The following is an 8,939-nucleotide window of genomic DNA, read 5'->3' on the forward strand; positions in this document are numbered from 1 at the left end:
GGGAACCAGTAAGACGTCAGAATCAACTCAAAGAGCATTTGAGGCGCTGGGGATTCACAAGCTCAGTATCCGAGGCCATAGACTGTAAGCTTTGGTGTTACCTTTTGCACTAGACAGAAATTATTTGCATCTCTACCAGAGAAAAATCCCCAAGCGGGCCCACCCCGTGGAGTCATCAAATGGCTGTAAGACAGCCCAATCACTACGACATCAGTCAGAGCTGCAGGCCCAGCGCCGCCTGGAAGGAGCACTTGGCAATCTTCGCCTGTTTCTGTTTCCGTGTTTTGCCAGCATTTGTTATCTTGTGGTTGGACGAGGGTTACAAAGACAACTAAGAAGTTCGTGTTTATTGTTTATGGTAATAGTACCTTCAGTTACTTAAAATGCCTTTCCTTTAATTGTTAGAGACGCTAAGTACTTTTGTGTATTTTCTCTTTCTGTTTTCGTCCTTGCACACTTTTTTTTTAATGGAGGTACCAGGGATTGAACCCAGAACCTTCTACGTGCTAAGCACACGCTGTGCCTCTGAGCTATACCTGCCCCGACATTGTACACTCCTAATTCACCTACTATGAATCACTCCTGGACTGAACCATGGGCATTTAGTAGCCAATTTTGTTTCCATTTTTGGCATGTACTTAGCAGACAGCTTTTGTCCCTTGTATTGTCACAGATGTAATTTCTTGACTGCTGTTTTCTTTTTGACATGTACAAAATATGTTCCATTATGAGATTAAAAGTTTTTTAAATACCCAAACATTTTAGAACTGATAATGTCTTTGACATCTTCATTCTTAGGTTTACTTCTCTTTCCTGGCTGGATGAGCTAGTGCTTTATAGATTTTTATATGTTTTAAATTTTTTAATAGTCGGTCATTTGGGGAGTCAAACAGATTTGTCCATCAGCGACCCAACTGTAGACATGTTCAAACAGCATCTATGACAGTTTCCTTTTCCCCTCTGCTGTAGTGCTCCTGGTTTATAATTTAAATTTATACAATGATTGAATTTAATTTCTGGAGAGACCTTAAGTTTTTAATTGTGATTTTAAAGGAAAGTCAGCCCCTCTTACTTGCAGGTCCAATATCCACAGATTCAATTAACTGTAGATCAAAAATATTCAGAAAAAAATCCAGAAATTTCCAAAAGATCGAAACTTGAGTTTGCTGTGCACTGGCAACAATTCACACAATATTTACGTCCTGTTAGGTAACTGTAGTAATCCAGAGGCGATTTAAAGTGAAAGGAGCGTGTGTGGAGGCTGTGTGCGGACGCGCACCGGTCCAAGTACGCACCTGAGAGCCCACGGATTTCGGCATCTCTGAGGGGCCCTGGGACCAATCGCCCTGGATTCCAAGGGATAGCTGCGACTCTCCCTTTGTAGTGTTCATGTTAGTTAAAATTCTCAAAGAATGTTTTCTAGAACATTATACATTTGTATTGAGGTTTATCCAGAAAAGAGAAACAGGGAAAACTAGTCAACACTTCTGAATCTTCAATGAGGATGGATTCAGGTGAGTCTGTCCCCACTTTGATTCTGCCATTTTCGTAGGTAAGTTCTCTTGGTTCCTAAGTTAAATTAATGCCTGAGTATTTTGAGTCTTCTTTTGGTGGTGGTAGGGTCACCACAGTAAATGAAATCTTACTTTTTAATTATACTTTCTAGCTGTATTGCATGGATATAAAGAATGTGATAGGTCTTCTGGTTTCTCACACAGAAGACTCTTGCTTAGGGTTTCGTATAGACCCAAAGTATGCCTCCTGGCGCTGCGGTCACCAAGCTCCTCCCAGTTAGAGCCAGCAGGAGGCAGCGGTGAGTCAGGAGAGCTGCGTCCTGGCTCTGCCACTCCCTGTCTTCCAGCAAATCAGCAAACTTCCCTGTGCTTGGTTTCCTCAGCTGTAAAGTGTGAGTAATAACAGTACTTGCCTCAGTGGATTGTCAAGAGGATTAATTGACACCTCTTAGGCCACATCGGGCTCACAGCGCTCAGCAAACATAGTTACTATTATATTAGCATTATGGTTTACCTAACCCCTAATTTAAGTGAAAAGAAACAGAGAAGCACTTCAGAGGACAGAATTGTGTGCTGGTGACTGGTCCTCAACAGCCAGGCTTGTCTTGGGTCTTTGGTGTGGAAGATGTGCACCAGTTTGTCAAAACCACCTTCCAGAGACCAGAGCACATCTTGAGTAGAATCCTTCTTGTTTCCATAACCAGTGAATTTTTACTTTACAGTGCAAATCTAATAAACATTCCTTATTTTGTTTTGTGCATTCCGCTTAAAAAGAATTGGCCACATGTGCCAAGAAGAAAACCTGGTCTCCTAGCCCACGTGCAAAGCCGCTATCACAGTCACTGGTTTTGCCAATGTTCATCACGTGTTAGGTTTTGCTTCTGTTGGCATAATTTCATGCCACAGTAGCCCAGTGAGGAGGATTCATGGCAAATGATACCCAGCAGTTTCAATTAGTGAAGATGCCAGGTGTGTGGTGTCGGAAAACTGGAACGGGAAGATACTAACCTTGTTCACAGAGCACCCGTTACCCAAAACATTATTTTAACATCTGTTCGAGTCACATTCATTAGCAGCCATTTGCAGGATTGTGAATGGAATACTGATTTCCCAGGACTGGGCAATCGACAGTGGCTGGATTTGGAAACCAAATGGCTCCTGTCATTGAGCGTGACAGTGTCACAACGTGGCTGCAAAGAAGGCTGCTCTGGTTTGACTAAGGGAAAGTGGAGCTGGCCGCAGGTTTCTCTAGAAATCTGGGAGGCTCGGGGGGACAGCTGGAGAGGCCCGGCCCCTGCCCCTCACCTCCCGGCCCTCACCAGCCCGCCCCTCCATCGCCCTCTCTGCCCACCTTCTTGTCGCCCCACCCTGGTTTGGCTGCGTCCGTTCTCACCCGGGCGGACACGCAGCTCCCTGCCTCTCCTGCCTCTAGCCGCGTTCCCTCCAGTGGTTTCCCCACATCGCTCCTGCCTGCCTGAGTTTCCTAACACGCACATCTGTTTTACTTTCCAGAGCAAGGTTACTCAGTGGCTCCCAGCTAGCCACCACGAGGCCACTGAAACTCTTGGGGTGGGTCTACCAGCCCCTCCGGTGCCTCTGCCCTCGTGTGATGCCTCCTCTCCCTCTGTTCCCGTCCATACAGTTCATTCCCTGTACACACCCTTCACATTTCTGCTCAACTGCTTTGCTCCTTAAAGAGTCTGCTCTGCCTGGCAGACCCAGGGGGACTTCCCTGTGCTCCGACAGCACTTTGTAATGCCAACCAAAAATATAATGCAGGAGGCTGCAAATAAGAGGTTTATTTGGGGCCTCAAGAATTCCATCTTGGAGACACAGATTTGGGTAACCCCAAAAGAGTGTTTGGGGGAAGAGAAAAAGTCAGGGGCTTACAAAGACAAAAAGCCACTAAAGGCTTAAACGTAAGAATATAGCTCAGGGGTAGACTGTGTACTTAGCATGCATGAGGTCCTGGGCTCAATCCCCAGGACTGCTGTTTAAAGAAAAAAAATCCCACAAAAAAACACGAATTACCCACCCCCACCAAGAAAGCATAAAAATTAGAACAAAAATTTTAAAAACCTAGTGGGCCTGATACATTCTTTGCAGGAAAAATTGAAGAAAAAAAAAAAAAAAACAGAACACCACAACCCTCCTAGAAGAGAACACAGGCAGAACATTCTCTGACATAAATCACAGCAGTGCTCTCCCAGGGCAGGCTGCCCAGGCAACAGAAACAAGAGAAAAAATTAACAAATGGGATCTAATTAAACTTTTGCACAGCAAAAATACCCTAAATAAAATGAAGACAACCTACAGACAGGGAGAAAATATTTGCAAATGATGCAACTGACAAGGGTTTAATTTCCAGACAGAACATATGAACAGCTCAGGCAACTCAACAACAACAACATCAACACAAAAAAACAATCAAAAATGGGCAAAAAAAAAAAAGGGCAGAAGACCTAAACAAGCAATTCTCCAATGAAGACATACAAATGGCCAATAGGCACATTTTAAAAACTGTTCAATATTGCTAATTATCAGAGAGATGAACATCAAAAGTACAGTGAGGTATCATCCCACACCAGTCAGAATGGGCATCATTCAAAGGTCCACAAACAATAAATGCCAGAGAGGCTGTGGAGAAAAGGGAACCCTCCTACACTGCTGGTGGGAATGCAGTTTTGGTGCAGCCACTGTGGAAAACAGTAGAGAGATTCTTTAAAAAACTGAAAACAGACTTACCCTATGACCCAGCAATTCCACTCCCAGGCATATATCCAAAGGAAACTCTAATTCGAAAAGACACATGCACCCCAATGTTCACAGCAGCACTATTTACAACAGCCAAGACATGGAAGCAACTTTAATATCCATTGACAGATGAATGGATAAAAAGATTGTCATATATATATGACACACACATATATATAACACATATAACACACACACATATATAACATATATAAAACACACATGTATATATACACATATGTATACATACATATCCTATTATCTATATATATAATGGAGTACTATTCAGCCATAAAAAGGAATAAAATAATGCCATTTGTAGCAATATGGATGGACCTGGAGATTGTCATTCTAATTGAAGTAAGCCAGAAAGAGAAAGAAAAATACCATATGATATCACTCATATGTGGAATCTAAAAAAAAAAAAAAAGAAAGAAAGAAAAAATAGGGCTCTAATGATCTCATCTACAAAAAAAATACTTGCAGACAAAGTAAAGAATCTTATGGTTAACCAGGGAATGGGGGTGAGATGGGATAAATTTGGGAGTTTGAGATTTGCAAATGTTAACCACTATATATAAAAATAGATTTAAAAATTTCTTCTGTATAGCACAGGGAACTATATTCAATATCTTATAATAACCTTTTATGAAAACTAATATGTGTATATATCTTTATGACAGAGACATTATGTTGTACACCAGAAACTGACACATTGTAACTGACTGCACTTCAAAAAAAAATCAGCTTAAGTTCACACAGCTTAAGAAAATCATATGGGGATCTCCAGTGATGAGAATGTTTCAGTTTTGATGTAAACTTCCACCAAGAATTCTAATTCACGTGCATTCATAGTTTGAGAGGTGATGACATATAATTCACTCTTGTGACAGTTCCTAACAAAAGTGATGAAAGTGATTTTCGTTGAACAAATTTTAGTCAAAGAAACCATCTGAAGAGATTGCCAAGAATTGTCCTTGTGTCGAGTTATTTGGTAATGACACCCAAAGTGATGGAAAAAAACATTCCTTACTCACTTGAGGCTGCCAAGGGGATTGGAAAAACACAAGAATCCTTGTTTTTTATTAAGTTGTTTGAGCCTCTTTTTAGTTCAAAATTTTCTTCGCAAGATCTTTGGCTGAGTTCAAAGCCCATGTGTTCAACTAACAAAAGGAATCAAGCATTCCATAGTCAGAGGGCCCCTCCCTGGGACAAGTTTTATGGCCACATGGACATTCTGCCTTGCCTATGGACCTCAGCTTTGTAGGAATAAATTCAAGCTGTTTGGATGAGCAGTTGTAATTACAAAGTCATCCAACCATGCAAGTTAACTCAGAGAATAAGAGGTATCTTTCAGAATGACTTTCTCATCCTAATTTGGATGGACACTGGGAAAAACACAAAGCTTCGATGCGAAACCGTAGCTGTTTGGAATCACCGCCCATCTCTGCGCAGAGCTGGAAAAAGTTAAAAGGGAAAAATTCAACCATTTAAACAGCTTGATTCAATTCCTAAGTACTTCTCTTTATCTCCAGACATTTGAAGACTTCTCCAGGTTCCTCCCAGTGCACAGATTTTAGATTTTACCTCTGGAATGATAGCTTGAACAGATGGAACATGTCCTCCTGGCTTTAGCCCTAGCTGGGGTCACCACGTGGGCACTGATGTAACTGTTCGCACCAGTGACCCGGATCCACTGTGTTACCGTCTCACACTTGTAAAGAATTACGGCGAGCAAGTCAGTTACTGGCTATGTCAACTATGGCGTGTGGCGGACAGAATCATGACCCTCCAAAGATGTCCTCGTGCTCATCCCCAGAACCTGCGCGTATGTTACATGGATAGAGAGACCCTGCAGATGCGATTAGGGGTAAGGACCTTAAAATAGGAGATTAAACTGGATTATCTGAGTGAACCCAATCAAATCCCATGAGCCCTTAAAACTTGAGACCCTTTCTTGGCTGTGATCAGAGAGATGCAGCTTCATTTATGTGTATGAAACTTGACCAAAAGAGTATTTGACCCCTAATTGTTACCAAACAGGATAAAGTAATGAAGCCGGTGGTAATGACCACCCACTATGCCTCTGACTTAGCTTAAGAGGAAATAAGCCAGTTAAACCCAATGTAACAGCTTTAGAGGGATGGACTGAGGATGGAGACTTCATTTTCTCTGTGAATGAGAACCTGCTCTGGTGGAGAGGACAGATGGCCAAAGAGGTTAGGAGCCTGGAGGAGGGTCAGGAGGATGGAGGTGGGAGCTGGGCAGAACAGGAAGCAGGAGACTGAGCGGTGCCGCAGATGCAGCTGAGGTGGGAAACCATGGGTGTGAGGCATGGTCACATCGGTCAAGAGAGGGCATGGTTCTACCTGACGCCTCTGAGGCACATGGCAACCGTGGATGTCTTACAGATAATGAGACTTTAATGTACAGTGGTCGTGATGGCCCTGAAATTGTGGCTGATTGGCTTTGTACTCTTCTGAGTACCTATACCTCCTGGATGGCTGTGACCAAAGGTTTACAATCCAAAACTGGGCTGCAGCCTGAAAAATGGCTGGAGAACTAAGAGGCTGGCCTGTGAGAAGGGATATTTACATGAAACCTCCCAGGACCATGTCTGGAGTTGAGGTGAATGTAATCAGGAGTCCATGAATGAGACAAGGAAGATGGTGCCAGGTGTGGAAGATGGCAGGTGGCGTGGGTCTCAGTAGCTGGGAGATGCTGACAGCTTGAAGGCCCCTTGAGATGAGGAATGGAGGAAGAGAATAAATATTTCATTGTTAATGAATCAGAGACAAAGAAATGCTCCTTGGCTCTTATCTTTTGCTTCTAAAGAAGCAAAGAGAGAGAACAGTCCTAGAAGGGGAGATACTGGTGAGGTGGGTTGTCCAGTGGGCCCAGGTGGCCATAAAACACATGCTCCCTGGAATTTGCAGAAGTCCTGGGGAAGTCTTTGATAGTAAGCAAGGATGTGAACTAAAGTTATGCTTTAAACACAGCTCAAATCGCAGAGCAGGAATCCGCAGCTGACCTCTGGGTTACTGTCTAAGAGCAGGACATTTTCCACTTGGTAGTTCATTTCTATTTCCATCCTGGTAAATAAACAACCCACCCCCCTCTTTTTTCTGCTTCTCTTGCAGAATCTGTGCTAGATCATTTCTTCTATCTTTGACCTACTGTTTGTCACCAGAGGTTATCAAATACAGTGTATATTTTTCCTTCATCCTGGTGTTCTCTTTTTGAAACTGTTTTATGTCATTTCCTTTTTTCTTCTTCTTCTATTTTTGTAGCAGGTATGTCTCTCAGCCTATAATTTAAGGGGTACAAGAAATACTATTTTCAGAACATGCACCTCAATATTCATAGCAGCACTATTTACAACAGCCAAAACATGGAAGCAACCTAAATATCCATCAAGATGACTGGATAAATAAGTTGTGCTATATTTACACAATGGGTTACTACGCAGCCATAAAAAAGAATGAAATATTGCTATTTGCAGCAACATGGATGGACCTGGAAATTGTCATACTAAGTGAAATAAGCCAGAAAAAGAAAAATACCACATGATATCAGTTATATGTGGAAACAAACAAACAAAAAGACAAATGAACTTATTTACAAAAGAGAAACAGACTCACAGAAAACAAACTCATGGTTACCAAAGGAGAAGGGGGGAGGGATAAATTGGGAGGGTCTGATTAACAGATGCACACTACCATATATAAAACAGATAAACCAACAAGTTTCTACTGGGAACTACATTCAATATCTTGTAATAACCTATAATGAAAAAGAATATGAAAAGGAATGTGTGTATGTTCATTTATGACTGAACTATTACACTGTACACCAGAAATTGACCCAACATTGTAAACTGACTATATTTCAATTTAAAAAATTGGGGGAAAAAAGACAAAGTGAGTCACATAGCCGATGGAACTGAATACACACAGGGGACTTGCAGTGGCCATGTCCAAGCAGTCTATCAAAACACACATTTTTTCCTGTGTGTTAATGTAATCTGGGGGGTGTATCCTTGAAGCCAAATAAATCCTGTTTCTCAACTTTTTGCTTGATGGCTTTAGCACCCACTGATATCACATTGGAAGTTACAAAGCGGTGATTTTCTATTTTATCATTCCTTCTACATTTACTAGCTGGCATTCAGTAAAGACAAAAACTCTTCTTTTCCCTCTCTTTTCTGTGTCTCTTCTGTGACTGTTACTATGAACTCTTGGAACTTTAAAGTTCAATATGTTATAATCCATAACCTTAAATCTGTAACAGAATGCAAGTCTATGCCCGATGCACAGTGAGACCAAAAGATACTGAAATGTCAGAGTTTGGAGCAAAGAAAGGTTTACTGCTGGGCTGAGAAAGGTGAATGGGTGGCTGGTGCCCCCAAGCCCCTGAACTCCCCAGAGGCTATCTGCTGAGCATTTTTAAAGGCCAGATGAGGGAGGGGCATCCCAGGGTCTGATCAGCTGTGCACAGTTCTCTGACTGGTTGATGGTGATCAATCCTTGGGCACCAGGACATCTGGGGGCTCTGGGCTCTTGATCATCAAGCAGCTAGTTTCTTCCACTGGGTGATTTTGAGCATCTTAAGCACTCAGGAAATCTGCGTGAGATGCTATGATGTGGGTCCTACAGAGAGCAGCTGCCGCCG

The sequence above is a fragment of the Camelus ferus genome, chromosome 35, assembly GCF_009834535.1.
Source record: "Camelus ferus isolate YT-003-E chromosome 35, BCGSAC_Cfer_1.0, whole genome shotgun sequence".
Taxonomy (NCBI): Eukaryota; Metazoa; Chordata; class Mammalia; order Artiodactyla; family Camelidae; genus Camelus; species Camelus ferus.